Source organism: Trachypithecus francoisi, unplaced genomic scaffold, assembly GCF_009764315.1.
Source record: "Trachypithecus francoisi isolate TF-2019V2 unplaced genomic scaffold, Tfra_2.0 Lachesis_group10, whole genome shotgun sequence".
Lineage (NCBI taxonomy): Eukaryota > Metazoa > Chordata > Mammalia > Primates > Cercopithecidae > Trachypithecus > Trachypithecus francoisi.
In genome coordinates this window covers 105083864-105099914 of record NW_022681455.1, presented here as the reverse complement: position 1 = coordinate 105099914, position 16051 = coordinate 105083864, and the positions used below count along the sequence as shown (strand labels likewise).

At 37.2% G+C, this 16051-nt stretch overlaps 1 long non-coding RNA gene across 1 annotated transcript in view; it reads right to left on the bottom strand.

Annotated features, from left to right (window-relative positions):
* Nucleotides 1-5696: 5696 nt before the first annotated feature.
* Nucleotides 5697-16051, bottom strand: part of LOC117087895 — an 80043-nt gene continuing 69688 nt past the window's right edge. Inside the window, exon 3 of the long non-coding RNA XR_004438940.1 lies at nucleotides 5697-5771. This is a non-coding gene — a long non-coding RNA (uncharacterized LOC117087895). The remainder of the gene's footprint in view (nucleotides 5772-16051) is intronic.

The following is a 16051-nucleotide window of genomic DNA, read 5'->3' as shown; positions in this document are numbered from 1 at the left end:
CTGAAACTATTCTAAAAAATCAAGAAGAAGAAATCCTCCTCCAACTCATTCTACAAAGCCAGTATCACCGTTACCAAAGCCAGGAAAATATATAACAAAGAAAGAAAACTATAGATCAATAGTCCCAATGGACATACATGCAAATATTTTAAACAAAATGGTAGCAAACAGAATCCAACAGCATATAAAAAAAATTCACCATGATCAAGTGAGTTTCATCCAAGGAATGGAGGTTTGGCTCAACATATGCCAGTCAATAAATGTGATTCATCACATAAACAGTATTAAAAACAACATAAGATTATCTCAATAGATGCAGAAAAAAACATTCAATAAAATTCAGCATCTCTTCATGATAAAAACATTCAACAAACTATGCATAGAAAGAACATACCTCAGAATAATAAAAGCCATATATGATAAACCAACGGACATCATACTGAATGGGGAAAATCTGAAAGCATTTTCCCTACGAACTGAAAAAAGACAAGGATGACCACTTTCACCACTTCTGTTCAACATAATACTGACAGTCCTAGCCAGAGCCATCAGCAACAGAGAAAAAAAAGAAAAATAACAAAAAATGACCATACTGACCAAAGTAATCTACAGATTCAAGGCTATTTCTATCAAAATATCAATGTCTTTTTTTAAAAAATGAGAAAAAAAAATCCTAAAATTCATATGGAACCAAAAAAGAGCCCTAATAGCCAAAATTGGAAAATCCAAATTAGAAAATAGAAACTCAAACTACGACTGTTTGCCAATGATATGATTGTATACCCAGAAAACCTTACAGCCTACTCCAAAAGACTACTAGATTTGATAAATGAATTCAGCAAAGCGTCAGTTTACAAAATAAATGTGCACAGTTCAATAGAACTGACACAGACCAACAATGACCAATCTGAGAATTAAATCAAGAACTCAATTCCTTTTACATAACTACAAAAAAAAATTCATATGAGGATTCTTAACCAAGGAGGCAAAAGATCTCTACAAGGAGAACTAGAAAACACGAAAGAAAGAAATCATAGATGACACAAATGGAAATCTATCTCATACTCATGGACTGGAAAAACCAGTATCATGAAAATGACCATACTGACCAAAGCAATCTACAGATTCAAGGCTATTTCTATTAAAATATCAATGTAATTTTTTATAAAATTAGAAAAAAATCCTAAAATTCATATGGAACCAAAAAAGAGCCCTAATAGTCAAAGTGATCCTAATCAAAAAGAACAAATCTGGAGGCATCACATTACCTGACTTCAAATTATACCACAAGGCTGCATTAACCAAAAAAGCATGGTACAAGCAAAATACACAGACCAATGGTTCAGAATAGAGAATCCAGCAATGAAGCCAAATACCTACAAACACCTGATCTTTGACAAAGCACACAAAAACATAAACTGGGGGAAAGATACCATTTTCAATAAATGGCCCTGGAACAAATGGACAGCTGCATGAAGAATGAAACTGAATCCCTATTTCTCACCATATACAAAATTTAACTCAAGATGGATTAAAGACTTAAATGTAAGTCCTGAAACCACAAAAATTCTAGAAGAAAATCTAGGGAAAAAGCTCTTCTGTACATTGGCCTAAGCAAAGAATTTGTAACTAGGACCTTGAAATCAAATGCAACAAAAACAAAAATAAATAAATGGGACTTAATTATACTAAAAATCTTCTGCACAGCAAAATAAATAATCAACAGAGTAAAATGATAATCCACTGAATAAGAAAAATATTTGCAAACTGTGAGTCTGAAAAAGAACTAATATCCAGAATCTACAAGGAACACAAACAAATCAGTAAGAAATAAACAAATAATCCCAATAAAAGGAGCAAATGACATGAATAAACATTTCTCAAAAGAAAATATACAAATAGCCAACAAACATGAAAAAACGTTCAACATCACTAATCAATGAAATGCAAATTAAAAGCACAATGAGATACTACTTTACTTCAATCAGAATGAACATTATTAAAAAGACAAAAAACAACATATATTGACGTGGATGTGGTGAAAAGAGAACACTTACACACTACCTGCGGGAGTGTAAATTAATATAACCTCTATGGAAAATGGTATGGAGATTTCTTAAAGAACTGAAAGTAGATCTATCATTTGATCAATCAATCCCACCAATGGGTATTTACCCAAAACAAATTAAGTCATTATATCAAAAAGACACCTGCACACATATTTTAATTGCAGCACAATTCACAATTGCAAAGTATGAAATCAACCTAAGTGCCTATCAAGTGATGAATGGATAAAGAAAACGTGGTATATATAGGCATCGGAATACTACTCAACCATAAAAAGAGTGAAATGATTTCTTCTGTAGCAACATGGATGGGACTGAGGCATTATCCTAAGTGAAGAAACTCAGGAATGGTAAACCAAATACTGAATGGCCTCAGGAATGGTAAACCAAATACTGCATGGCCTCACCTATAAACGGGAGCTAAGCTACGGGTATGCAAAGGCATACAGAGTGGTATAATGAACATTGAAGACTTAGAAGCGGGGAAGGTGACAGAAGGGTGAGGCTTAAAAACTACCTATTAGGTACAATACATACTATTCAGGTGACAGGTACACTCAAATCCCAGACTTTACCGCAATACAATTTATCCACGTAACCAAAACCCCCATATATCCCCAAAGTTATTGCAATAAAAACAAATTACAATGAAAAAATAAATAAAATTCTTTAAAATAAACCAAGGCATCGATATTGGTATTCCAGTATTAATCCAATGCTGTTTGACTTGTTTAAGAAAATAAGAGATAAAAAGCTCTTTTAAATATGGAGGAGAGGGAGGAAAGATAATTCTCAGCAGTTGTGCACATGTTAAGTTTATGAATGACCTAGAACAGAATACAGTATTGACTTGAGATAAATATTTCCATCACTCTAAACACTGCACTTTGATTTTTTCACAATTATTTCACAATGATGTTTTTAAAGTCTGTTAGTTGGAGAGAGAGAAGTAGAATGATTTTCAATGTTTTTACAATTTAGTTTCTTAAGTCACCAAGAAGATGAATCCTCTTTAGCTCTATGTGTTTAGGTGATCTGAGACAGTTCAAGAGTTGTAGCTGTCAACAGCCCGGTCATCCCATTTCTTTAGTTAATGAGGTGACTACTCTTATAACATGGATACCCAGAAAAACTAACATCTCTCTGACCGTTGGACTGGAACTGATGACATCAAGTGACAAATAAAGTCATTCTCAGAATAAAGTGTGGGTTATATCACCCAAAACCATCAATTTCTCTCTTACCTAAAATTTTCAAAAAATTATGGCAGCATGTTTTTTTTTTTCTAACATATCCACATAATTGCCTCAATTCTTCACATCATGAGTGTGAAATATTACCTTGTAATTCTTATATTAACTTGTCTTCTTTGTGAACTAACATTCGAATACTTTGTCAAATGTAAGGTAGACAGTGTGGCATTCACAGGTTAAATTAAAATGCAATTAGAGAAAGTAATGGTTCTCACTCTGACAGGAGTAGCGTAATAGAGATGGTACCTTTACCAGAGAGCATTAATTTTTAAAGGGAATTAAAAAAAAAAAAAGACTCCTACTTCTCTAGCAATTCTACTGCATTAGTCTTTACCACATTGCTAAACATTGCTTTAGCTTTCTACTTTAATAGTGGCAAACTCTAAGGTCTGACATGAAATAGGCTATTTCATCTGAGATGGTTTAAGCTGGTCTAAGGAGTGACAGGAGAATACAGCAAGCAGTCAGTGCTAATGACAGCATACCATTTTTATAGACTAAAGGTCAAGCAATGAATTTCAATTATAGAGTGTCAAGATGCCCAAATGCTGGTACCTGATAACAAGTCAAAAGCTCACCATTTCGGTAAGGCTCCTGTAGAATTTCAATAAAGCTCTTAGCCCTCAGTACAGCCTTTTTTAATGCTTTTTTTCCTTTGCCAGAAGCCAAGAGATGTAATCTTTTCTAAGCAACTCCATCTATAGCACCCTTCAGCCAGTGTGTTGCAATAGCTAAATGAAGCATGCCTTTCTAACATATGGGCTTCCCCTGTGGTTCATCTTCCAATGTGTTTGGGAGTGACATAGAGAGGAGGCATAGATTTTCATCTGCACCATTTAAATGGAGTTTTCAAAAAACGTATTATTAGCTCAGCAATAGCAAAGGCTCCATGATGACCCGATAAGACCATTTTCCACTCAAATATTTGAACAGGTTGGAATAAAAAAGTAATTGCAAGGGACCACACTACTCATTTCAAATACAGCATGTGAAGATTTATGTTAAAAAAGCAATAAATATCACTGATTCTATTAAGTTCACTTCCTGTATTGCTTGGGGGAATGCTTAGGAAAGCTAAAATGAGAACAATCAATGTATTCCATCTTTTTATGTTGAAATGAATGACAAATGGGTTGAGTTTTCCATCCAATTATTTAATATTTTTTTAAATTATAATATGCCCCAAAGACAACTTCTGATTTTCCTCTTCAAAGTTGCTTTACCTGTGGTGTTTCTCAACGCAGTTGTTGGAAGTTCCTTTTAGATACTAAGGCCAGTAAAATTGGATTCCTTCTTGATTCACCATTCTACTCTCATGTTCCACAGACTACTCAGTAGGAAATCTTATTGACTCTGGCTTCAAAAAGTAACTAGAACCAAAAATTTACCCCACTCTCATTGTCACCATCATAGTTCCATGCACCAGGATAAGCTGCGTGGGTCTGCGCAACTAGCCAACCTCCAGCCTCCTCTGCTTCTATTCTTGTCCCATCCTATCCCTGAATCTTTTCTCAATATAGAAAACTGGATGATTATTTAAATGTTTAAATAAAATCATGTTGTTCCTTTGTTCAGAATCTTACAACAGCTTCTCATTTCACTCACAATAAAAGCCAAATTCTATCAGACCTTACGTAATTTGGCCCCTTTGTTACCCTCTGGTCTCATCTTCTAGTCTTAATCTCACACTCACTTTGCCCCAGCCACTAACACTTTGGCTGCTCTTCAGAAACATTGCATGGATTACTCCTGTCCACTAGATATCCTCATCATTTTTCAAACATTTTACCTCCTTCAAGTATTGCCTCAAATTACAATGTCACCTTCTGCATGAAGTAATATTTAAAAAGCCTATTAAAAATGGCTGACAATCTCTACCTTCACTTATGTCATGACCAAATCCTGCATTATCTATTTTACCATACAACGTTTATCATGTCCTAATATATAGCTTTCTTATTTTTGTGTTTATGTCTATACCTGCTGTTTTCCTTTGTTAGAATGCAAGCACCATGAGGGCAGGAATTACTGTGTTTTTCTCAATGATGTATCCTGAGCACTTAGAACAATGCCTGTTCCAAGATAGTACTCAAATATTTGTTCAATAGATGAAATGGGCATGATTCTTTATCTCTATACATTTAACCATCCAGAAACTGGTTTACCCCTTGAGTTGGGTTGAATAAAGTGTTTTGAAAACATCAATCTGATTACATTCAGATAACGAGGATACCACCACAATCAACCACAATCATTCATTCTTATGGAATATGTGAAAAAGAAGTATTAATTTGGGCATAAGTTCTGAAGTGGGCTTTGTCTTGAGCTAGCAACATAGACATGAACCACCTTTTCCCCAGTGGGATCCTACCTTCAGCCTCCATAAAAAGAAGATAAGTGGGGGGCAGGGCCAAGATGACTGACGAGAAGCAGCCGCATTCTGAGGCTCCAACTGGAAAAACAAACAAAACAAAAAACACAAAAAAGAAACGTAGTAAGCATGTGAATCCTTCACCGGCAACCAAGATATCCAAGTTCTCTCATCAAAATTGACCAGAAGGCTGGCCTGACTCCCGGAAAGAAGGAAGAACAGGGTGCTGCCACAGCCTACCTGACAGTCACAAGGGGAAGGGAAACCTCCTCCCTCCAGCCGGGAAGGCAGTGAGTGAGCGTGCTACCCAGCCGTGGACACTGTGCTTTTTCCACGGAACTATGCAACCCATGGATTGGAAGATTCTTCTCCTGAACCCAAGCCACTGGGGCCTAGCATCCCAACCCTGGAACATACAGATTCTTATAGCCTCTCAGCTACAATCTGCTTAAGCCTGCTGAATTCCTGCGGGGAGAGACAACAAGCACCAGCTGGCTAAGCAGTTTGAGCTCCTTGGGGGAAGGGGCAGCAGCCAGCATTACCACTGGCAACTGCCAACACACTAAGCTCCCTGGGCGGGAGAAGGGTGGCACTAAATTCTATAGCTCCGGGCTTTTTTTTTTTCTCTTTCTCTCTTGCTGGAGGCAGGGAGGCTGGACAGCTTAGTTCCAAGACTTCTCCCCACAGCCCAACACACTGGCTGTGGCAGACTGCTACCAGAATGCCTTTTCAGGCCTAAACTTGACCCATCCTTCCTCACTGGGTGGGGCTTCCCTGCAGGATCTCCAGTAACTCTAGCCAGAGACTCAGGGACAGAATTCGGATCTCCCTGGGCCTGAGACCCTAGAGAGAGGGGTGGCCGCAGTCTCTGTAGGCCAGACGACTTACCCTCTCCTCCTGTTCTGAGGAATCCAGGCAGCCCAGACAAGTGGGTTTCTCCTCAGTGAAGCACACTCTCTCCACCAAGGAACAAAGTGCTTTCTTAAATGGGTCCTGCTCCCTGTGCAACCCAACTGGGTAAGACCCTCCAACAGGGGTTGTCAGACACCCTATGCAGAAGCGATCCTACTGGCATCAGGTTGGTGCCTCTTGAGGACAGAGGTTCCAGAAGAAGAAGCAGGCACCCATTTTTGTGTTTTCTAGCCTCCTTGAGTGACATCTCCAGGCACGGAAGCAAATCAGATGAATAGGGCCTGAAATGAACCCCCAGCAAACTGCAGTGGCCCTATGGAAGAGGGAGCTTACTATTGAAAGAAACAAACAAACAAGCAGAAAGTGACAAGAACATCACCAACAACATAAAAGGCCCCCACAAAAACCCCATCCAAGTGTCAGCAGCCTCAAAGACCAAAACTAGATGAACTCATGAAGATGAGAAAGAATAAACAAAAAATGTTGAAAACCCAAAAGGCCAGAGTGCCTCTTCTCCTTCAAATGATTGCAACGTCTCTCCATCTACACACAACTGGATGGAGGATCAGATGGACAAATTGGCAGCAGTAGGCTTCAGAAGATGGATAATATAAAACAATCCTGAGCTAAGGGAGCATGTTCTAACCCAATGCAAAGAAGCTAAGAACCTTGATAAAAGGTTAGAGGGATTGCAAATTAGAATAACTAGTTTAGAGAGGAAGATAAACGACCTGTTAGAGCTGAATAACATAGCACAAGAACTTCGTGAAGCATACACAAGTATCAACAGCCAAATCGACCAAGCACAAGAAAGGGTATCAGAGTTTGAAGACTACCTTACTGAAATAAGACATGCAGACAAGAATAGAGAAAAAAGAATGAAAAGGAATGAACAAAGCCACCAAGAAATATGGGACTTCATAAAAAGACCGAATCTATAATTGATGGGAATACCAGAAGGAGATGGTGAGAATGGAAACAAGCTGGAAAACACACTTTAGGATATTATCCCGGAGAACTTCCCCAACCCGGCAAATACACCAACATGCAAATTCAGGAAATACAGAAAACACCATTAAGATACTCCATGAGAAGATCAACCCCAAGACACATAATCATCAGATTCTCCAAGGTCACAATGAAGAAAAAACTGTTAAGGGGAGCTGCAGAGAAAGCCCAGGTCACTTAAAAAGGAAGCCTATCAGACTTAACAGCTGACCTCTCAGCAGAAACTCTATAAGCCAGAAAAGATGGGGGGGCCAATATTCAACATTCTTAATGAAAAGAATTTTCAACTTAGAATTTCCTATCCAGTCAAACTAAGCTTCATAAGCGAAGGAGAAACAAAATTTTTTCAAGATAACAAATGCTGAGGGGTTTCCTTACCACCAGGCCTGCCCTGCAAGAGCTCCTGAAAGAAGCACTAAATATGAAAAGGAAAACCTGGTACCAGCCAATGCAAAAACACACCAACATGTAAAGACCAATGATACTATGAAGAAACTGCATCAACTAGTGTGCAAAATAACCAAGTAGCATCATGATGACAGGATCAAATTCACACATAACAATACTAACCTTAAATGTAAATGGACTAAATGTCCCAATTAAAAGTCACAGATTGGCAAACTGAGTAGAGTCAAGAACCACTGGTGTGCTGTATTCAGGAGACCCATCTTACATACAAAGACACACACAGGCTCAAACTAAAGGGATGGAGGAAAATTTACCAAGCAAATGGAAAGCAAAAAGCAACAACAACAACAAAAACAACAGGGGTTGCAATCTGAGTCTCTGACAAAATGTACTTTAAACAAAGATAAATAAACAAATAAACAAAAAACAAAGAAGGACACTACACAATGTAATGGTAAAGGGAACAATTTAACAAGAAGAGCTAACTATTCTGACTATATATCCAATAAAGGTGGACCCAGATTCATAAAACAAGTTCTTAGAAACCTACAAAGAGACTTAGATTCCCACACAATAATAGTGGGAGAGTTTAACACCCCATTGTCAGTATTAGACAGATCAATGAGACAGAAAATTAACAAGGATATTCAGTACTTGAACTCAGCTCTGGATCAAGTGGACCTAGTAGATGTCTACAGAACTCTCTACCCCAAATCAACAAAATATACATTCTTCTCAGTGCCACATGGCACATATTCTAAAATTGACCACACAGTTGGAAGTAAAACACTCTTTAGCAAAAGCAAAAGAACTGAAATCATAACAAACAGTCTCTTAGACCACAGTGCAATCAAATTAGAGCTCAGAGTTAAGAAACTCACTCAAAACCACACAATTTCATGGAAATTGAACAACCTGCCCCTGAATGGCTCCTGGGTAAAGAATGAAGTTGCCGGGTGCGGTGGCTCAAGCCTGTAATCCCAGCACTTTGGGAGGCCGAGACGGGCGGATCACGAGGTCAGGAGATCGAGACCATCCCGGCTAACACGGTGAAACCCCGTCTCTACTAAAAATACAAAAAAAAACTAGCCAGGCGAGGTGGCCGGCGCCTGTAGTCCCAGCTACTCGGGAGGCTGAGGCAGGAGAATGGCGTAAACCCGGGAGGCGGAGCTTGCAGTGAGCTGAGATCTGGCCACTGCACTCCAGTCTGGGCGACAGAGCGAGACTCTGCCTCAAAAAAAAAAAAAAAAAAAGAATGAAGTTAATGCAGAAATTGAGAAGTTATTTGAAAGCAATGAGAACAAAGAGACAATGTAGCAGAATATCTGGGACACAGCTAAAGCAGTGTTAAGAGGGAAATTTATAGCACTAAATGCCCACATCAGAAAGCTAGAACAATCTCAAATTGACATCCTAACATGACAATTAAAAGAGCTAGAGAGGCAAGAGCAAACTAATCCAAAAGCTACCAGGAGACAAGAAATAACTAAGAAGACTTTGGGAGGCCGAGGCGGGTGGATCACAAGGTCAGGAGATCGAGACCATCCTGGCTAACACGGTGAAACCCCGTCTCTACTAAAAAATACAAAAAACTAGCCGGGCGAGGTGGCGGGCGCCTGTAGTCCCAGCTACTCGGGAGGCTGAGGCAGGAGAATGGCATGAACCCGGGAGGCGGAGCTTGCAGTGAGCTGAGATCTGGCCAGTGCACTCCAGCTTGGGTGACAGAGCGAGACTCCGTCTCAAAAAAAAAAAAAAAAAGAAATAACTAAGAAGAGAGAAAAAATGAAGGAAATAGAGACACGAGAAATCCTCCAAAAAAATCAGTGAATCCAGAAGCTATTTTCCTGAAAAAAAATAACAAAATAGATAAACTGTTACCTAGGCTAATACAGAGAGAAGAATCAAATAGACACAATAAATAATGATACAGAGGATATCACCAGTGACCCCACAGAAATACAAACTACCATCAGAGAACACAATAAACACCTCTATGCAAATAAACCAGAAAACCTAGAAGAAATGGATACATTCCTGGATGCATACACCCTACGAAGACTAAAAGAGAAAAAAAGTTGAATCCCTGAATAGACCAATAACAAGCTCTGAAATTGAGGCAGTAATTAATAGTCTACCAACCAAAACAAGCCCAAGGCCAGATGGATTCACAGCTGAATTCTACCAGAAATACAAAGAGGAGCTGGTACCATTCCTTTTGAAACTATTCCAAACAATTGAAAGAGAGGGACTTCTCCCTAACTCATTTTATGAATGAGTTATGAATGAGAATTATGGCACCACTCTGATACCAAATCCTGGGAGAGACACAACAAAAAAAGAAAACTTCAGACCAATATCCCTGATGAACACTGATGCAAAAATCCTCAATAAAATACTGCCAAACCAAATCCAGCAGCATAAAACTTATCCACCATGATTCCTGCGATGCAAGGCTGGTTCAATACACATATCAATAAACGTAATCCACCACATAAACAGAACCAAAGACAAAAACCACACGATTATCTCAATAGATGCAGAAAAGGCCTTGGATAAAATTCAACATCCTTCATATGAAAAACTCTCAATAAACTAGGTACTGATGGAACATATCTCAAAATAATAAGAGCTATTCATGACAAACCCACAGCCAATATTATATTGAATGGGCAAAAACTGGAACCCTTTGAAAACTGGTACAAGATGAGGATGCCCTCTCTCACTACTCCTATTCAACACAGTATTGGAAATTCTGGCCAGGACCATCAGGCAAGAGAAAGAAATAAAGGGTATTCAAATAGGAAGAGAGGAAGTCAAGTTGTCTCTGTTTGCAGACGACATGATTTTATATTTAGAAAACCCCATCATCTCAGCCCAAAAACTTCTTGAATGGATAAGCAACTTCAACAAAGTCTCAGGATACAAAATCAATATGCAAAATTCACAAGCATTACTTTACACCAACATTAGGCAAGCAGAGAGCCAAATCATGAATGAATTCCCATTCACAATTACTACAAAAAGAATAAAATACCTAGGAATACAGCTAAGAAGGGATGTGAAGGACCTCTTCAAGGAGAACTTCAAACCACTGCGCAAGGAAATAAGAGATGACACAAACAAATGGAAAAACATTCCATCTTCATGGATAGGAAGAATCAATATCATGAAAATGGACATACTGCCCAAAGTAATTTATAGATTCAATGCTATTCCGATCAAACTACCTTTGGCATTCTTCACAGAATTTTAAAAAACTATTTTAAATTTCATGTGGAATCAAAGAAGACTCTGTTACCCAATACAATCCTAAGCAAAAAGAACAAAGCTGGAGCCATCATGCTACCTGACTTCAAACTATACTACAAGGATATAGTAACCAAATCAGCATGGTACTGGTACCAAAACAGACACATAGACCAATGGAGCAGACAGAACAGAGACCTCAGAAATAGCACCACACATCTACAACCATCTGATCTTCAACAAACCTGACAAAAACAAACAATGGGGAAAGGATCTCCTATTCAGTAAATGGTGCTGGGAAAACTGGCTGGCCAAATGCAAAAAACTGAAACTGGACCCCTTTCTTACACCTTATACAAAAATTAACCAAGGTGGATTAAAGACTTGAATGTAAAACTCAAGACCATAAAAACCCAAGAAGAAAACCTAGGCAATACATAGGCATGGGCAAAGACTTCATGACAAAAACACCAAAAGCAATTGCAACAAAAGCCAAAATTGACAAAAAGAAACTAATTAAACTAAAGAGCTTCTGCATAGCAAAAGAGACTGTTCAGAGTGAACAGGCAACCTACAGAATGGGAGAAAATTTTTGCAATCTACCCATCTGACAAAGGTCTAATAGCCAGCATTTCGAAGGAACTTAAACATATTTACAAGAAAAAAAAACCCCATCAAAAAGTGGGCAAAGGATATAAACAGACACTTCTCAAAAGAAGACATTTACACAGCCAACAAACATATGGAAAAAAGCTCAACATCACTGATCATCAGAAAAATGCAAATCAAAACTACAATGAGATACCATCTCACACCAGTCAAAATAGCAATTATTACAAAGTCAGGAAGCAGTACATGCTGGCGAGGGTGTGGAGAAATAGGTATGCTTTTACACTGTTGGTGGGAATGTAAATTAGTTCAACCATTGTAGAAGACAATATGTCAATTCCTTAAGGATCTAGAACCAGAAATACCATTTGACCCATTAGTGGGTGTATATCCAAAGGAATATAAATCATTCTACTGTAAAGATACATGCACACGTATGTTTATTGCAGCACTATTTACAATAGCAAAGAAATGGAACCAACCCAAATGCCCATCAATGATAGACTGGATAAAGAAAATGTGGTACATATACACCATGGAATACTATGTAGCCATTAATAGGAATGAGATCATGTCCTTTGCAGGGACATGGATGAAGCTGGAAGCCATCATCCTCAGCAAACTAACACAGAAATAGAAAACCAAACACCAAATGTTCTCACTCATAAGTCGGAGTTGAACATTGAAAACAAGAACACAGAGAGGGGAACAACACACACCAGGGTCTGTTGCGGGGTAGGGGTTGAGGACAGGGAACTTAAGAGTATGGGTCAATAGGTGCAGCAAACCAGGATGGCACATGTATACCTATGTAACAAACCTTCGTCTTCTGCACATGTATCCCATTTTTTTAGAAGAACTAAAGAAAAAAAAAAAAGGAGATAACGGAACTGTAGAAATTCTGTTCTATAATTGACATGAACATGCAATTTAAACTTTTGATTCCACAGCAGCTTATCAGAAAGGACAAGTAGGGATTGTGATGCTCATTTCTAAAATATTTTATAATTTATTTAATTTTTTTAAGAAAGAAGTTACGCAATTTGCTCAAGGTCACAAAATCAGTCTTGAAAAAAATATATGTAGTGTCCCAATTCCAAATACACAGGCTTTCTCTGGTGTAATGTGATGACACTGTCATATCCAACAGTCATATGCAGCAGTTAATGTCTTCATTGTATTCTGACAATCTTAGTTCCATAGATTTTTATTGGATGCTAGATATTTTGAATTAAAAACTGTAGACGCTATGAACAACACTACTTCAAAAAAGACTTTTTTATTTTTATTTTTTCCTAGCTGGCAGAGAGAACCAGTTGATTATCTTGCTGCTGCTGTGGGTTAGTTTTGGCTTTATTCAGGCTGGTCTGTTTCCATTTTCTCTCTATTCTTAAGTTGTAGTCACCATGTTCTTGTTACATTTGCAGGGCTTTAACGCCAACCTTCCTCTTCTCATCGACAACTGAATGCTAACATTTCTGTTAAGTTCTTTGGTTTTCCAGATGCTGGTTTATTCTGGGTTACCTCGTCCTGTTTCATGCTGGAGCAGGTTTGGAATTGGCCAGTTCCTCAAGAAGATACTATACACAGAATTTTTGCCTCACTTCTTTCCAGTTCTCTTCTATCAAAGATGTTGCAACTATACCCAGTTTATTTGGCATTTGGAATTCTATTCTCTGTTTCCTCAGTAACCAAGACTGAGCTTTCTCCTTGAGTTTCATTGCACTTTGCGGTAAACTGGCACAAAACCTCATGGAAAGGATGGGATGAATGTAGAGCTTACCCCTGTATTTACTTTTTCACAACATTTCAGTCTCTCAAGGCCTGCCTGCTGTCATTGTTCTATCATGTGTTTAGGCAAGTTTGTTTTCAAAATTAAGTTGTATGTAGTACATAGTTAATTCCAGTGTTAGGGTTATTTCAATTCACATTGCTTACTAATGGCCAGCTTTGGAAATCCAGTTCTTCCTGATTGTATTCTCCTTGAAATTACTAATTATGATCTCTCTATTTCAATGGTGCTTACTGTTTGGGCTCTTGATCTTTTCTTACCTCAATTTAGAAACCACGCTCATTAAAGAATTTTGAGATCAAATCTGTTTCACAGACCCTCCAAACCAACTCTATGTGTATATCTTAACTATTAAACCCATCTCAATGTTAGTTTATTTCTAGATAAGGAAGTTATGTCACAACAAAATAAAACAGAGCAAAACCTCATCTTTTCACGTTATTTTTAAACATTTTTTGTAAAGTGTGTTATTAGGGAACTCTGCTTGCTGACTCATATTTTCGGTATTATCTCGGCAATTTTAACATCTAACTTTTACTGCAGGTACAATAGCAAACTTCAACAATAAGCCTGGCATTGTGTGATTGATTTGCGTGCATTGCCAATTTTATCTGTGTCTCAGTGTTTTGAGTCTCACTATTAGCATTTGTTAGAGTCCCAGTTTCCAAAAGGCAAATTATAATTATGAATATTAATAGTTTTAGAAACTAGATATCTATCGTGTTTCCTATATAATCTTTGGCTTTTAAAAGCCCAAAGACCTATTTTGTGGTCGAGACATAACAGTCTCAGTCAAAAATCTATGTATAAATATTTCCTTTCATTCCCAAATTATTATATAACTTTTGCTTTTTCCATACTACCTATATCTTGAATTTGGAAATTTGATTTTTTTTTGGTCTAAGGTTTAGCAAAAATATTGTGTAACACATATAGTCCCCTAGATATTCTAAACATACTTGTATGTATATAAGACCTCTTCATTAATGGAGAATATATATGAACATATTTTTCTGAGAAAAGCTGGGACTTTAAATTTGATAGATCTCTACTATATGCTGCAGAAGAAAACTGGAAGATTTGCTGAGGATTTTAATATTTCATTCAAATGATGAATTTTCTGGTTTGTGGTGAAAGATTAAAAACCAGCGTCTTTACTCTGTCTGGCTGAAATCTTACAATTAAAATTAGAAAAATAGTTTCTCATGTTCCAGTCAGGCTATCTGCTTTCAAATCTCAAATGCCTACAACACACACACATGCACACACACACACACACACAGTTATAGGTACTTGGGCACAGATATGTTCATTATAAGAATATTTTTAAAATACAGTTTAAAATGTGGATATGAACTAATGATCAATAGCAGGTAAATGGATGAATAAATCATGTTTCCTCAACAGGATGGATGAGTATCAACTAATAAAAATATATAAATAAAAGATAAATAAAAATTATAAAGTCTGCAATAACATGAAAAACTAATACAAAACAACAGCGTTAAACATACATTTATGTTGATTGTAGCTATGGATATACATGTATGCACCTGAAAAAGGTTGATTTTCCCATATTAAAAATCACAAATAACTACTGTAATAAGCTGATGGGATTAATTTGCTTTAATGGGTAGGTCTCTTGACCTTTTTAAGCTTTATTTTCTTCACATGTATCTGAAAGAAAAATTATTCCTCGCCTTTCTAGTTCTAGATGTTATTGTGAAGATGATATGAAGCAGTGGAGATGTTAAGAGTTTAGTTAATAATTAAGTGTTAGGAAGCTATCAACTTGAAAAATAAGTGTTCAAAGAAGCTTCACTATTAAACTAACCAACCAACCAACATTTTGCCTTATTATTTCCTTTACAGCTAACACATAGTCTTGATGTTTTACATCATTTATGTTTTGGGAGGTAACTTTAAACAGTTGTTTTGCTGGAATTACTTTTAGATTTAGGACAAGGAGTTATAATGAATAATAACATGAATACAGCTAATTTTTTATTTTCATTCTTTATTTAACTTTTCATTATTTTAGACTAATTCTTCTTAAATTTGGGATATCTGCACTAAGATCTCATGAAGACTTTATGGAAATGCAGGTTTCTGTGCCTCTTCCAAGTTGTATGGAATCAGAATCTCATGATCAAGCCTGATAATCTGTATTTCTGAGAAGTTCCTTGAGTAATTCCTGGAAGTGTTTTCCTTTGTGAACCAACATAAAATGCAATATGCTGAGGTGTTGATATGCAAAATAAAAAACTTAAAGTTTTTATCATCAAGAGTCTCATAGTACAGGAGATGGACAATAATTTAATGAATACTACAAAGCGATGAGCCCATCAGAAGATGAGGAGGAGTGAACCAGGGAGTGAAGTAAGCC